General features: G+C 39.3%; 1 long non-coding RNA gene across 1 annotated transcript; it reads right to left on the bottom strand.

Annotated features, from left to right (window-relative positions):
• Window positions 1-2,031: 2,031 nt before the first annotated feature.
• LOC149918720 (uncharacterized) lies at window positions 2,032-10,068 on the bottom strand. The gene is made up of 3 exons (XR_016465661.1): window positions 9,821-10,068; window positions 3,242-3,329; window positions 2,032-2,591 (listed from the first exon to the last, which is right to left on the bottom strand). It is a non-coding gene; the product is annotated as an uncharacterized LOC149918720 (long non-coding RNA).
• Between the last annotated feature and the right edge of the window lie 5,631 nt (window positions 10,069-15,699).

Below are 15,699 nucleotides of genomic sequence, written 5' to 3'. Positions count from 1 at the left end.
CCTGGGGAATGGAAAAAGGGAAATATCACTCCCATTTACAAGAAAGAGAGGGAGGAGGACCCGGGAAACTACAGGCCAGTGAGCCTCACCTTGGTTCCTGGGAAGATCATGGAACAAGTCCTTCTGGAAGACATTTTAAGGCACATGAGGGATGAGCATGTAATCTGAGACAGCCTTCACAAAGGGGTTGATGCTTGACCAATATGATGGTCTTCTGTGATGGAGTGACAGTAATGGTGGACAAAGTGCAGGCAACTGGTATCATCTACTTGCACTTCTGCAAGACATTTGACATTACCCCTACCACATCCTTATCTCTAAATTGAAGAGATATGGATTTGAAGGGTGGACTATTTGATGGATAAGGAATTGGTTGGAAGGCTAAAGCTGGAAAGTTGTGGTCAAAAGCTCTATGTTCAGGTGGAGGCCATAAGAAGCAATGTCCCCCAGAGGTCTGTCTCAGGTATGGTACTCCTTAACATGTTCATCAGTGAAATAGATGATGGGATTGAGTGTACCCTCAGCAAGTTTGCTGATGACACCAAGCTGAGTGGTGCAGTTAATACAGCAGGAGGAAGGACTGTGACAGGGCAGTTGGTACCTGAAGACCCTTGGGGTCCCTTCCAATACAAGACACTCTATGCTTCTATGATTCCCATTGTTAAGGTTTTCTCTTTCACCACGCAGGCTACAGTGATGCATGAAGTAAGAAAGTGAAGAGGATGTTGATCCCACCTCAAAGTTGTCTTCTGCAGAAACAGGCTTTCTGGGTACCCCTTTGCTCCATTCTTAAACCATAAAGACAGCCAAGACAAATCAGCCCAAAGGTCAGCCCAGCCCAGTCTCCTGGTTTTGCCAGTGGGCAGCTGCTTATTTGCTTACACCACTTAACCCGTAATAGTGGTGTTTATGTTTATTCTTTTCTTTATAATGTTCACTTGATCTCTTTCCCAGCCTTCCATCAAACAAGAAAAAGAGAAGACTAGTTAGGGAACTCTTAATACATGAAGATGTTTCTTGATCAATATTTGACATTTCTCTGCTCATTTACATTTTGTATTTATTTTCTCATGTCTTTAGTTGTTTATATACAAAATACAGCATGTTTTGCCTGCCACACTGATAAGTCAATTTCGAGTAGTGTGTGTTATAAACTGGTACTGACCACCTTTCCCTTGGACTGCAACATTAGATGATAAGCAGATAAATTGTAATCATCTGTGTTGTGTACATATTTTCATTAAAAAAAAACAAACACACACACACAAAAAATATTTGTAAGAAAGTAGAGAGACCATTTCAGCACATGAGGACAGTGTAATAGTTATTTAGAGGAAGGGCTAGTTCACACAGTGGAAAATAATGTTACTAAGGCAAAAGTCAAAAAGGATTTGCAGTTTAAATGTGATGTCAAACCTAATTTGTCCCCCACCCCCTTTTTTTGGTACGCTCTTCTAAAAGGATAAATGACAAAAATGTTAATCTTTGACACTGGAAAATGTGCCTTTTCACATATTGCACACTATTTCAATGCATATTCTCATGTTACAGTTATTTATAACCATTACCTGTCAGTTAACATAATGTAATGTAAGGAAAGAAAAAAACTGCTGGCAGTACACTACCTGTTACCAATGAAAAGTTTTGTTTTCACTAAAATTCCTTTGTGAATAGACAACTTTATATTGTTGGTTTAATCACAATACTTCAACTTATCCTTCATCTCTGCTGTCCATATAAAGCACTGTCAACTCAATATCAACTCACTTATGAGAGCTACCAGCGTTCAGTTTGGGTCAGATTGAAATGTTTTGGAACAATCATTAAGAACATCTAAAATGGTGGTCTTTTTCCATTATATTTCAATCTTCTTAAAGACAGAGGAAGAAGAGGATGAAATTTGCATAGTACAACTTTATGATCATTCATTTACATAAAAATGTATTAATTTAACCAAATGAAAGTCATTTTAAAATGAGAAGAAACAGATTTATTTGTTTTCTTTAAGCAACTACTTAGAATTAGCAGGATTACTTCTCAGATTTATTGGGAGCCTTCCAGACTTACACAGAATGCAGTAAAATGTGTTTTGCAATCTGCTTGCAGTATACAAACAATAGAGTAGGCAAACCAGAAGGAAGCAAAACACAGCAGCTGATTTACAAAAGGCAACAGATGATAACAAGAAACTGTTGTTGGATACTTCCACTGCTGTGTTTTTGCTCTTCACATTCCAACCTGTGACACAATAGTCATAGCAATAAGTAACTTGGCATTTCCATAAAGTTGATTCTCTCTTGCTTAGAGTGCTTCTTTTCAGGTTTATTTCAGCTAAAACAGGTCAATACCCAGCTGGCTGAGGTCAATCAGGCCAGAAGTACTCATTCACCACTCCATTTTCAAGTGTGTTCCTGATGTTATCAGGTGTGCACAACCCTACCTTCACCTGCTCTTAATTCCTCCGAGTAAATGGAGCAAGAGTAAATCTCTGGATTGGATATGAAATAGCTCTAGGAGAATATACTCCTGACCTTTGGTTGGTGTTGTCTTTAACTTATCACTTGCTAATAGCTGGTCCTGTAGGATAAAAACTGAGCAAAGAGAAAGCCAGTTAAGAAGTGGAATGTGACGATAAACACAGTTTATATAAAACAGAAACCATTATACAAAAATATAAACTGTTTCTTGTCCAAAAAAATGATGTATGCATGTACTACTGATGGTACATGAAGCACCTTATGCAGCATAAACTCAAATTATATCACATTATTTAAAACATCTAATTTAACTATTTCAGATGTTCAATGTGTTTGTAACAAGTTTGCCACTATAACCAGCATCAGTCTAACAATCCTTATGTTGAACGTAGCAGTAAAATTTCCTTCAGCCCTGTTGGAGATGAGTTGAGACCTACAACAGGGGCTTTGGAAAAGTTAATCATCATCTGGGAGTTGTCTATAGGTGTTTTGTTTTGTTTTGTTTTGTTAAGTAGGCAATCAAGTCTGGTAGCAGAGAAACAATTAACATAGGACTGACTATGAATTTGTATCATAGTCAGATAGATCCTGATAGATCTATCATCATGGTCAGATAGATAGAGATTCTCAGCAGTGTGCATTCAAACTGAAGTTTTTGGCAGGGGATTTAATGTTACAGCATTTTCCTTAGTTGTCTTATCAACAGACTCTCTTCTGTACACCCACTGATCATCCCATACCTATTAAAGTAACATCTCACAAACCTTGCTTTCTCAGGAAACTTGGGCTACAAAGCGTATCTAGTAAACTTGTTTCTTTCTCCAGTCCTTGGATTTCTCTTTTGTCAGTATGCTGAAGACAAAACACAAAACTACATAAGTTGTATTCTTTTCTTACTTGCGAGATCAGTTCAAGAAGTACTCACAGAAGCTGTTAATTCATAAAGCAGAAATGATATTCATGTGGAGAAAAGGAAATGAAAGAGAGGAAAGGAAGAATTATTTGAGCATTGAGTCGTGAAGCTAGGGTTGGAACAACTTTTAGAGAAGCTTTGTATAGATGTGCATAAATCTGTATGGTTAAAGCCAGTTGGTTAGCTGTAAATTACATGGAGCTACTTATGAAACAAACAACCAACCAACAAACAAAAAAACACCTTATCTGAAGCTTAATATTCTGCACAGAGAGAAAATTGTTGTTGAATTCCTATTCCCAATCTGACTCTCTTTGGTTGGAGACCCAGGTTCATTTGGATTTCATAGCTGAAAAATGCCTGCCTCATCACAGAATTAGAGAATGGCTTGGGTTGGAAGAGACCTCAAAGATCATCTTGCACTAACTCCCCTGCCCTGGGCAGGATTGCCACCCACTAAATCTTACCTAGGAATATAACAGCTATTCCAGCCAGAGATGACATGTGTGGATCTACCTGTATATGCTGCAAAGGATTTGAAAATGCTTCATATTCAAAAAGACAGCCTATGGAAATGCAAGAGCTGTGTTGCTGTTTGCAGTTGAGTACACATCTATTTCTTTAGCAGACTGAACTCACAGGAATTTCAATAGGGCAGCAAAACCAGTAGTCCACAGTGAGATAACTTTGAAGAAACCATTGTAGGTGGAAACTCACAGGAAATTCCTATCTTTTAAGCAAGTTTTTCCTGTACAGGGACTAGCATGGCTCCTTACTATTTCTTTCTTTTTCTTTCTCTCACACACAGAGGACATAAATATTGTTGAATATGTCATTCTTTATCATCATCAGCTGTTCACACTCTCTGAACTGCAGACTGCATTTTCACATGAAACCCCTTCTGATATCATCCCCGGACATTTTAGTGAACAAAGAAATTAAATGTGTTATCTCATAAGATCACAGAACATTACTACCTTGGCAAAATTAAAGGCACAATTGTTGAGTAATTTCTATTTTCTAAAAAAAAACTCTCCATCTCTACCAATTTGAATTTGAATCTCGTTTAGAAACCAACAACAAATGAGCTGGCATTAGAAAAATGTTATTTCTGCTGTGCTGGGCAAGAAATATTTTTTCTGTACTCTAAAAAAAATAATGAACTAGCTTCTTTTGTTCTTCTTTTAAGCTATAGCTGAAATAGAAATCTTTCTAATGTCTGCAGTATGAAATTCCTTGTTCTGTTGATTACAGCTGGAAATTTTGAAATAACACAACACTATACCACTTATTCAAAGTATTTTCATGTGGAAATATCAATACTACCTTCGTCTGTAACTTCATTGGTTCTAAATAATGGGCTTTTCTAAACAAAATGCGTCATATCTCCATTCTTTTCAAACTATATTGCTTTACATTTAAGGTAGACTTCAAGTTAAATTAGCCTCTAATTTCAGATTTATACCAGCCCTGAAACAAGAAAATCTTCACTGAGTGTAATGTTATATGAGTTTGACACACCAAATCAATTAAGTCCAGTATAGTCTTTCAACATTGGTGACTTCAAAACACAATCCAGCAAGAAAATACAGTTGTAAAACTTCACTACTGTGTTCACCTTCAGTCACGTGAATGAGTTTTGTTTCCTATTCTACTTTTATGGTAATCAATTCTCTTTTCATATTCAATATCATTCTGCAGTTTCTAAAAAGAATTCAGATATAAATTAGCAAAAATTTTAGGAGGAAGGTCATAAAATGAGCTTTAATGAAATACTTTCACAATGAGTCCACAATAAAACTATTTTCTTGCAAGTCTATATTCCTTGCAAGAAAAAAAAAATATGTAAAATTAGCTCCCATAGACTTTTATTTTCAACGACCTATTTCCATGTATTAATATGGAGACAATGAAGCAAAACTCTGCAAAGGACTGGAAGGACAACTTTTTGTCCTTCAGGTTTAATCATACTTGACTAGAATGCTGTATGGTAATATAGCACATTTCATAAACACTAACAATTTAATTGATTGCACACTTTTATTAAAAGACAGTTCCAAGATATTATTACCCTAAAGTTTAGAAATGGTATTCTCACTTCCAGACTTAATGTGTTTAAGGATAACATTTATTTATTCTGAGACCAAAGTTACCTTTAGCATATATAACTCTTCACAGTATTCACACTGATCCCCAACACATTATAGTCAGCCATCACATCTTGTGACAATGTTCACTTTGCTAGTTACCTTGCTTTGGCATAAAGATTTGTCCCTGTAAGACTTGAATAAAAGGTCTATGGACCATAGGTGACTGATCTTGATCTTTCAGGTGGAATGTGCAGTAAATGCATTTCCCAAATACTCATGCAGAAGGCAGTAAACTTGGTTCTCTTGGTTGCTACCACCTATATCTAAGTAGGAAAATTACTGGATTTGGTTAGATGCACAATTCACAGTTTTGGTAAAGGTTGATAAATACCACTGTAAAGAAGAGCATTCTTTTCATGGTGTATAGAAACAGAGTGTATCTCAGCACTGTAAATCAGTGAGTTTCCTTCTTAGACAAGGAAGTTTTGGAACATGGTATTACTAAAGATCCCTTTGATGCATCTTTGGCAGACATTTAACTGGAACAGATCATACTGAGATTTTGAGAATATCTCCAGGTTTTCATTCCTATGACTTTAACTCATTCTGATCTCCCACGATGTAATTACAGCATGACTATATTTACAGCAATGCAGCTCTACTCAAGCAAGTCCTAAATAAGTAACATACAAGCTGGATCGTTAAATATGTGCTTCTAATTTAAAATTTTGAATGAGATCTGAAAAATTCAAACTTACTCTTAAACTCCACAAGGTTTCTGTTCAAATAGAGAATACAATAAACATTATCTGGTTTCAACTAAAGCCATACACGGGTACAGATGTACCAGTTTTCACAAAATCACTGCAAACTTTTAAGGCTCTTAAGAAAAAAGGAATTTGTAACAGAAAAAAAATGTTGATTTCAGCATGAGCTTTGTATGCTATTTGGTGAGATTGTGCCTATTTGTCCTGTTGCCTAGGACAAGCCCTGCAAGTTTTCCTTGGAATACCATCTCAACTACAAACTCAATATTTTGCCATGTTGCCTTACTGAGTAAAAACTGTGTAAGGAAAGGGTCTAGCTTCCCTAATCACCAGTGTTAATAGAAGTAGGACCCACAAATCCCACCCTAATAGCATTTTATAACTCTACCTTATTTGCACACTGAGGCTGTATCTTGAAAGTCCTATGCCAGAGACAGAGCTTCCCCTTGGTATTAATGTTTATCCAGCTGAATGAAACATCTGTAAGAACCTCCACAGCTCTCATAAGAGAAAGTGAGAAATGAAATTCAAAGGCTTTCCACATCCATAGGCATTCCTAGGTGCCTTTAAATACAGGCCAAGGATTTGGATCATTATTAGCTATAGCCCTATTAGTGATTTCTTTTACTGAGAATGACACGCACTCTGAACACACCTAAATCCATCTTGTGCTTGCCCTGAAGGTAGCTTATTCTCTTCTTAAACTTGCCTTTGGATAGTTTGCACAAATAGAAGCTCAGACTAGTTCAGACCTGCTTTTCCCTTGTTTTAATTGTCTTTCCAATTAGCTGGGCTTCTAAATTTTTTTCTCACATGATTCACGTGTCTTTCTTCTGCCCAGTGTGCTATTTGTATGCATTTAAAATTGCATACATGGCAGGAATTAACAATGCTTTTTCTCTTAACAGAAAGGTATAGCATTCCAAAGTTATACTATCACTTGTCTTTATCAAACAATGTGCTGCAGTTTTTTGTGTTTTTTCTTTTCTTCTTATTTCATATTTTCATTAGGTCTTCGCCATGAAACACAGAACCATAGAATCATAGAATGGCTCAGGATGGAAGGAACCATTAACTTTATCTAGTTCCAACTCCCCTGCTATAGGCAGGGACACCTGCCCCTAGACCATGTTGCTCAAAGCCCCATCCAGCCTGGCCTTGAATGCTTCCAAAGAGGAGACATTCACAGCCTCACTGGACAACCTGTTCCAGTGTGTCACCACCCTCACAGTAAAGAATTTCTTCCTAATATCTGGTCTCAATCTACCTTATTCCAGTTTAAAAACATTTCCCCTCATTCTGTCACTACCTGCCCTTGTAAAAAGTCCGTCTTTAGCTTTTCTGTAGGCCCCTTCAGGTACTGGAAGGCTGCTGTAAGGTCTCCCTGCAGCCTTCTCTTCTCCAGGCTGAAGAGCCCCAGCTTTCTCAGTTTGTCCTTGTAGGGGAGGTGCTCCAATCCGCTGATCATCTTTGTGTCCCTCCTCTGGACCTGCTCCAAGAGCTCAATGTTGGGGGCTCCAGAACTGGAGCCAGTTTTCCAGGTGGAGTCTCATGAGAACAGAGGGGCAGAATTACCTCCCTCGATCTGCTGGTCACGTTTCTTTTGATGCAACCCAGTATATGGTTGGCCTTCTGGGCTGCAAGTGTACATTGCCAGCTCATGTTGAATCTTTCCACAACCAGCTCTCCCAAATCCTTCTCCTCAGGGCTGCTCTCAAGCCAGTCTCCACCCAATCTGTACCTGTGCTTGGGATTGCCCTGACCCAGGTGCAGATCAGGAGAGATCATAGTGAAGAAGAATGAAATGATTGCATGTTTTTGTGGGGAATTTAGCAGCAGTGATAATTTCAGATGGCAGTGGGCTTCTTACTGATAATAATTTGCGGTTTTCAAAATGGGAACATTTTTCTGAGCAAAAAGCAGTGAAAACGGAGCAATATCTCTTAAGAAAATCTAAGTGTAAATTTTACCAGTAATAATGATTATGGTGATAATGGCATAGTAAATTCAAGTAAATTTAAGTACTCTGCTAAAAATCAGAATCCTTAACAACAGAGAGAGTTTCAAAAGTGAAGTGATTTCTATGCCTAAAGTCACCTGGGTGGTCTGTGGCAGAACCAAGAAGAAAAGACAGATCTACTAGGTCCTATTCCAGTGATATACACACTGCACTGACTTTTTGTATCTTTCAAGACATTTGACAGACTTCTATGTACTGTATACACAGTTACATTTATGCTGTAAGCTATTCACATGTCAGCTCTGAAATACAGCATGGCTGCAAGAAAAAGCACAAAAGCCATCTACAGGATAGTGTTAACAGTGAAAAACATCCAGCTGGCATTGAAAAGTCTTGAACTTTTCCAAATAGTAAGCTTACAAATAAGAGAAACATGTAGGGTTCCCAGTGCATAATTTTTCCTCAGCAGAATATTAGTTACAAAGATCTGGAAGGAGGTATGAACTACTCAATACAAACTGTTGCTATTATATAGATACATTAGAACCAAAGTAACAGGAATATCAGGAAACAGTAAATAATATACTATATTCCCTATTACATAGTTCCTTCACCCACATAAAAGGCTTTACTCTAAACGCAAGGGTGAGTAGGGTAATGCCAGGTTTTCAGAATTTCCAAATATCATCTCCTGACCTGTTTCTCAGTAATAGAATAAGGGGCCTTATCTGAAAGGTCCTACCCTGACAATGGAGATGCCTTTAGCTTCAGGATCAAGTATTCATTAACCTTGTTCAAAGGCAATAGTCATCTCTACAGAACACTTCTGAGAGGAATAATACAGATCTGATATGGTTATGTGTACGTCTAGGAGTTGCATGAAAAGAGTCTGTTGGTAGATAATTATTTTCTATGAGTTCTGGATGTTAGCCCAGATAAACAAAGGTGTTTAGGAGTCAAAGCTACGGTTGTTTCATGCTGAAATGTTTTGCAATGCTTTTCCAAGAGCTGTCAACTCTTTTAGGCTGACTTGTGGCAAGCTGAAATAAGATGGAACATGTTTTATTTCTTGTGTTGCATTTCTATCTGTTCACATATTCATTATTTTGATAGTGCTATCTTTGAATGATTTTAACAGTTTGCACTGAAGATGACTTTCCATTAGTAAATTGCTTTTTGAGATCTGCAGCAATGGTCAGATGCTGATCTCATTCAGGAGAGTGCCCAAGGAGTGAAAAGGCCTCACCAATACAAAGAGCTCTCTGCTATCTTGAACACTTGAATATGGTGTCTTTTAACCTCTTCTTGTTATCCTAGAAAGAGAATGGAGATTTTCTCTAATGAAGGCTCCATAATACTAACCACCAAGGGGAAAGGAATAAAAGGTCGTGGAAGGCCTCACGTGCTTCACATAGAAGCAGAACAGACATTCCCAGAGAGCCCTCCTTGGCACAGGTTTCTTCCTTATGAGGTACTAAGAGACCAGCAGGGACCGAAGTTTCTTGTAAAGGAGGAAAGACATGCAGACCTCATAGCTTGGAAAGAATACAGCACCCGCCTGTGAACATCCTTGAGAAAATACCAATCTGACATCAGGTCTACAGAGAGCTCACCAATTCTTAAAAGTTTGTATAGAGCTGCTTGTCACCAAAAAAGAGATTCCAAACACTTCTGAGGGATTTTTTTTCCACTATTCTCACAAATGCATTTCTGGTTCTGCTGACATAGATCAACTGACTACTGAGCCTTTTAGAGACAAGAGCCCTTCACCCTAGTGCTTTGGGGAGAAATAGGGTTTCTCCATTCCTTCCGTTTCATCCAGGAGACGTGGGGCAAGTCTGGGAGCACTGGGTGGGGTCAGGCAAATAGGATGCATTGTGTGGCAATAATAGCATTCCTTTCCCCTATGCAAAGAGGATGTGTAAGGATGAGAGCTGTCTCCCTTCAGCTGAAAGTCAGATGGGCTCTTCTCCACAACAATGACATTTCTACTTTTCTTATTGCAGAATTTATCCTTTAAGGAATAATGTAGTCCTCGATGCAGCAAATGCAATTGTTTAGCCAGAACCACAAAGTCTCTGCAACTAGCTCTGAGCTATTATGTTTTAGCTCACACAACAGAGTCAAAACAGCTGGGCTTGTCTTTTGTCAATGCAACATTTAAAGGTCAAGGATGAGACAGGTCCTCAGGTTTCCTGTCGTGCATATCTGTACTCCGTCTTGGGTGGTACCAAGAGAGACATCTTCATGCAGCACACTTGCTCTGTGACAGTCAGTTAATTTGACTGTGCTAAGTAATACCCAGGACAGAACCAGCGTGGAAACTTATGGCTTCACAATGTGGTCCATTTTGTGGCCTCCCATCTTCCCTGTGTCAAGCCATATCCCTTAATTACCACAGTGGAATCCCAGTGTAACATTACTGATGTCCTTCATATTAACTCATATGTGCACTGGTAAGAATGCAATCTGAACATGGCTCTTAAAAATTAGCATTTGCATACCTTACTATAGCAAACGAATTACATTGAGTCACCATGAAAATTGACTGGGTAAGCTAAATGTGTAGTTTAGCTGGAGTCAGCAAGCAAGATACTTTGTCTCCACTCCCACAGACAGAAATCCACACCAAGATTTTTTGGTGTGCAAATGAGTCTGATTTACTTTGATTATAAAACAGACTCATAGCTTAATAAAAGGAACCAAATTGCCTTAACTTGCATGTGCATGTGGAACCTCCATAAATTATGGTCATATATAATGAATGGAATAAAGCCACAAAAGTTACATGAAAGAAAATGTTCCAATCAAACCTATGCTATGGTGCAAATCTGAAATGACTTCACCAATCCTGGTTAAATTTCTGAGTTTACATTGGCTTAAGTGAAAACAGATTTTCCTCATTAGCATTCAGCTGAAACTTTCACATGATGAGCAGCATCCTCAGGCAGATTGTTAAAGGGGCAGCTTTCCACGCACCGAACCAATGTGTGAGATTCCTGATCTTTGTGCAACCTGAAAATAACATCCTTGGTAAATATCACTTCCAAAGCAGACTGGTCAGTTGTAAACATTGAGTGTCACTGCATGCCTCTATGTATGTGCTAGCCCCTGGATGTACCTAGCAGACCCCCCTTCATGCATACAACACAGACAAGCAATGGTAACAATCAGATTCCACTTGGCTTTCTGCCTCCAGTATTTATTTCAAGGAAGATGCGCAGTATCTCCACGAGATTACGAGTGTTGACTTTTCCTATCAAGACTACAAAGCACATCCTTCAAGTTTCCTGAGATGAGATAGTTGGAATGAAAGCACAGCCCTGTTTTAAAATTCAGCATACATCACAGCCATTGTTCAAAGCCTCAGTCAGAGAGAAATGACAGAAAACCTGTGAAACTCCAGCCACCATGATGCAGCATGCTGAGGGACCAGCACCATAGACTTGTTAGAAAATTGCTTCTAAAGAGAGAATGAGCATCCCTCCACGTGCAGGTTTACTCCAGTAGGAGTACCTGACTTGGGATGCCAGTGTAAGCTTACTACTCTGGAAAGCAAAGCTGAGAAGCATCCCCTGAAATCATAACTGGAGATGATATTCCTTCCTGCCACTGATAGCACTGCAGCAGCTCCAGCTGTGACTGATGTGTTCTTCGGTGTGTTAATCACCAGCGCGTGTAACAAAGGTGTTCACGTGCCTGGCATAGGAATGATTTCTGCTGTTGACTTGTGAATAAAGCAAACACACAAGCATACTCTATATCTCCCTCTTACCCATCATCCCTTGACTCAAATTTTGAGCTCTTCTAACAGGAAAAGATAAATGTCAACTCTGGTTTCACACCTACCCACGAGCAATGGCACTGTATGGGAGTTACTGCTGGCAGAATTTTTGACCAGAGTTAGGCCAAGTAAACGTTCTTCAGATTCACTTTTCTCATTCTCACACACAGGAATGCTTCTATAGAAGGATGTTGTAATAAGGGCGTGACACACAGGAATGTAAGGAAAAAAATAACTGCTTTATTTTCTGGCATAAAAAGGTCTAGGGTAAGGGTTAAAAATTTTAATGCTTTTTTCTGATATTAGAGGTGGAGAAAACTGTTTTGGGGGATCTTTCCAACTTCAGGAGAAGCCCCTGGCTCTCTACTGGGAAATTTGACTTGCTGCCATGAAAGCATGTCCCACATTACAGCAGCTGCCTTTCAGGGAGATGAAATAAATGTTCACCCCACACAGAGCTGGGAACTTCAATACGAAGTGGGAGCATAGCAAGAACTGACAGTCTTGGTGTCTTAAATAAGGAAGACATTTGTGGAATACACACAAGACCTAGGAGCCCACCACTGCCAAAATGGGCTGCCACATTTTCCCCCACAGCATCTGTCAAAGCCAGGAGCAGCTGCCTGCCCTGAAGGGAAGACATTTTGAACACTGCTTTTTCACACTCCCTTTCCCCTCAAAAGCATATATCTAATGATGTTTAAAAATACACAGCCAAAGGTATGGAGGACTGCCACATGCTGCCCCTCTCTGAGCCTTGTTTGTATCACAGAACATGAGGCTGTGGGGAAGGCTGCCACTGTGAGATGGGGAGCGCAAGGCTGAAGAACAGCTTCGTTAAGGAAAAACACAGACAGCTCTCTGGCAGCAGAAGGCTTTGTGTTTACTGTCTCTCCAGAGTTTCCAGCTGAGGAGCAATGTGAACCTTATTTTGTCTTGTGGTTTAATATTGTTTTTATTGAGTTTAGCACTGTGAAGGCAGGTTTGAAGCTGTTCTCCTCTCACCTGAAGTCATGACTGAGGCCCAGTGCTTCTCCAGTGCTTGGCCAGTGAAGTAATCAGCCTAATTCCAAAGCAAGCATGTGACAGGGACTATCATTTTAATCTGTTCATCATTTACGAGTGCTCAGAATCAAAGCAACAGCAAGAAGGAGTGGCCAGAAGGACTGTCTGTCCTCAGAACTTTAAAAGAAAGAGAGAGAATGAACAATATTCAGATGTTTGGGTACCAATCTATCCCTCTTTGCAGTTTCCCATCCTTCCAAGGACCTCTCTGGTGGCTCTATTTTGAGCCTTGTACTCTGGAGACAGCAAAGAGACAGCTGGGTCCCAGGCTGATGACAAATCTTGTGATCTCCTGTATGTCCACTCGGTAACTGAAGAGACAGAGTTGAGATAGCATAGGACCATCTCCAGCTGGACACAAAGCCCGACCCACTCCTGAGTAAGCTCGTGAGAAAGAATCAGGAGCTGGAGAATGGTTCCTGAGCTGAGATTTGATGAAATCAGTTTTGGATGTCAAGCCAAAATATGAGTCAAAATAAGAGTAATAGTATCTTGATATGAGGGATACCTTGCAGAAGCTGCTGGGATATCTCAGTAGAGAGCCAGGAAAGAGTTTGCAGCCAGCTCTGAGCTCATCTTGACAGAGTCAAAAAGAGTAGCGTTATGATGTGAGCTGGTTGGGGAATCTTATCCTTACTGCATCTCACTGTCTGAAACTGTTGAGAGTGGCTGGACAGTGCCAAAATGAGATCATAGGTGTAACGAGGACCTTTTATCTCTTGGCAGAAACCCATAGGTCTGGACAGACAAAGAGAAGAGAGACAGATGTATTTTAATACTGCAGCAAAAATACTTATGCTCAGGTATAAGGACAGCCCTCACAGAAGCATTTTACTTCTGGAAAGTCACCTCTAGTGATTCCTGATGATAAAACATTTAATTTGCTCTAGCTGGAGCCCTTAGATGATCAGATCAGATCAAATTTCATACAGATAAACTGCAGCCACCTAGATGGAAAACAGAAAAATACTTCATTTGATACTCAATTTCAACTTGAACTCTGTGTCACAGAAATAGCCTTGCCTAGAAAGTATCTGTGAATCAAGATTCAAATACATCCAGCAAGATCTAAATAGCTGCATTAACAAAAAGATAATGTGTTCGATTTCTGCACGCAATAGTGGAGAAATGACACAGATTTTCTACTTGGATCTTTTTTACTCTTTAGCGAAAACTTTTCATCTGTATTTCTAGACTGCAAAGTCTGAAAGTTGGTGACAAACTGTGCCTTGCAGTCATAGTGTGCTGAACAAAATGAGCAAGAGAAGAGCAGTGACTCACAATGTATGAGACCCAAACCATTTGCCTAAGGACAAGTAGAAAAATCCCCTGGTGGTAGAAAAGATACAGTAACAGCAACATTTTCATTCTAAGAAGTACCAGATACTAACCAGCTCACCATTACAGAAAGCATCCATGACTTACTGAACTGTTGCAAAAACACAGCCATTGTGTTGCTGAAAGAGAGTTAGTGTTTGATTTAAACACAGCTGCAAAAATACCTGAACATAAACTTCAGGTCTTCGGTCTGGTACTGTTGTCAAAACAAATTAAGATAACAAGGTAGACCTACCACATGTAATATTTCCATTTTATTCTCAATCACAGTTTTCAGTGTACATGTAAACAATCATGGGCTTCTTGTTTTGTAGCTCAATCTCACCAAGCTAATAACAGATAAACTTACAGCATAGAAATTCCTCAAACTTCTGAATCAAGCTGCTAGTGGTTTGCCTGTCTGCAAAATGAAGCCCTAACATGCACTTCCATTCTCATATTTTAACTGAGACCCTGAAACACTCTTGGAGAATTATTCCACACAGCAATTTATTTCATCCAAAACCAGAAAGAATTTCTGAAAAACAAACAAACAAACAAACAAACAAACAACAACAACAAAAAAAAAACCTCCAAAACCCACAAACAAAACAACAACATTAACTCTTTTGGGTTGGAAGAGACCCTTGAATGTCATCTTGTCCAACTTCCTGCAATGAATAGGGACACCTACAGCTAGATCAGGTTGCTCAGAGCCCCATTCAGCTTAACCTTGGGTGTCTTCAGGGATGAGGCATCCACCACCTCTCTGGGCAACCTGTTTCAGTGTCTCATCATCCTTATTTAGGTAAAAGTACTTATGTACTTCCTTATATCCACATCTAAATTTCCCCTCTTTTTCCCCTTGTCCTGTCACAACAGATCCTATAGAATTTGTCCCCTTCTTTCTTACAGCCCCCATTTAAATACAGAAAATATATTGCTGCCTTTTTCTTGTCAAGGAATACTGTTGGCTTCACTTTGGATCAGGGATATATGTGATTAATTGAAAGTGTCTCAAAGGAACACATCTACATCTGCACAATCACCCTGAGCTGCTTTTGTAGTGAAGAGGTTTAATCCATACAATTAATGCAGATTGCATGTGATGTAGCTCAAGGATATGACTGTGTTTGGACACATGAACTTGCAGGACTGTACTGACACAGACCAGATGGAGGGATAGCAAGTAGTTCTCTTGCAAAAACTATGCTGCAGTCACCTAAAGGTAGGACAGTTGAGTATCTCCCACAGCCTTTGCCCTAGGCTTGAAAGCATCAAGACTGGAGTACCTGACAAAGAAGGGCTCCATGATTTACTGCTCAA

This window comes from Phasianus colchicus, chromosome 3, assembly GCF_987193195.1.
Source record: "Phasianus colchicus chromosome 3, bPhaCol1.hap1.1, whole genome shotgun sequence".
Lineage (NCBI taxonomy): Eukaryota > Metazoa > Chordata > Aves > Galliformes > Phasianidae > Phasianus > Phasianus colchicus.
This window is presented reverse-complemented; position numbering and strand designations above follow the sequence as displayed.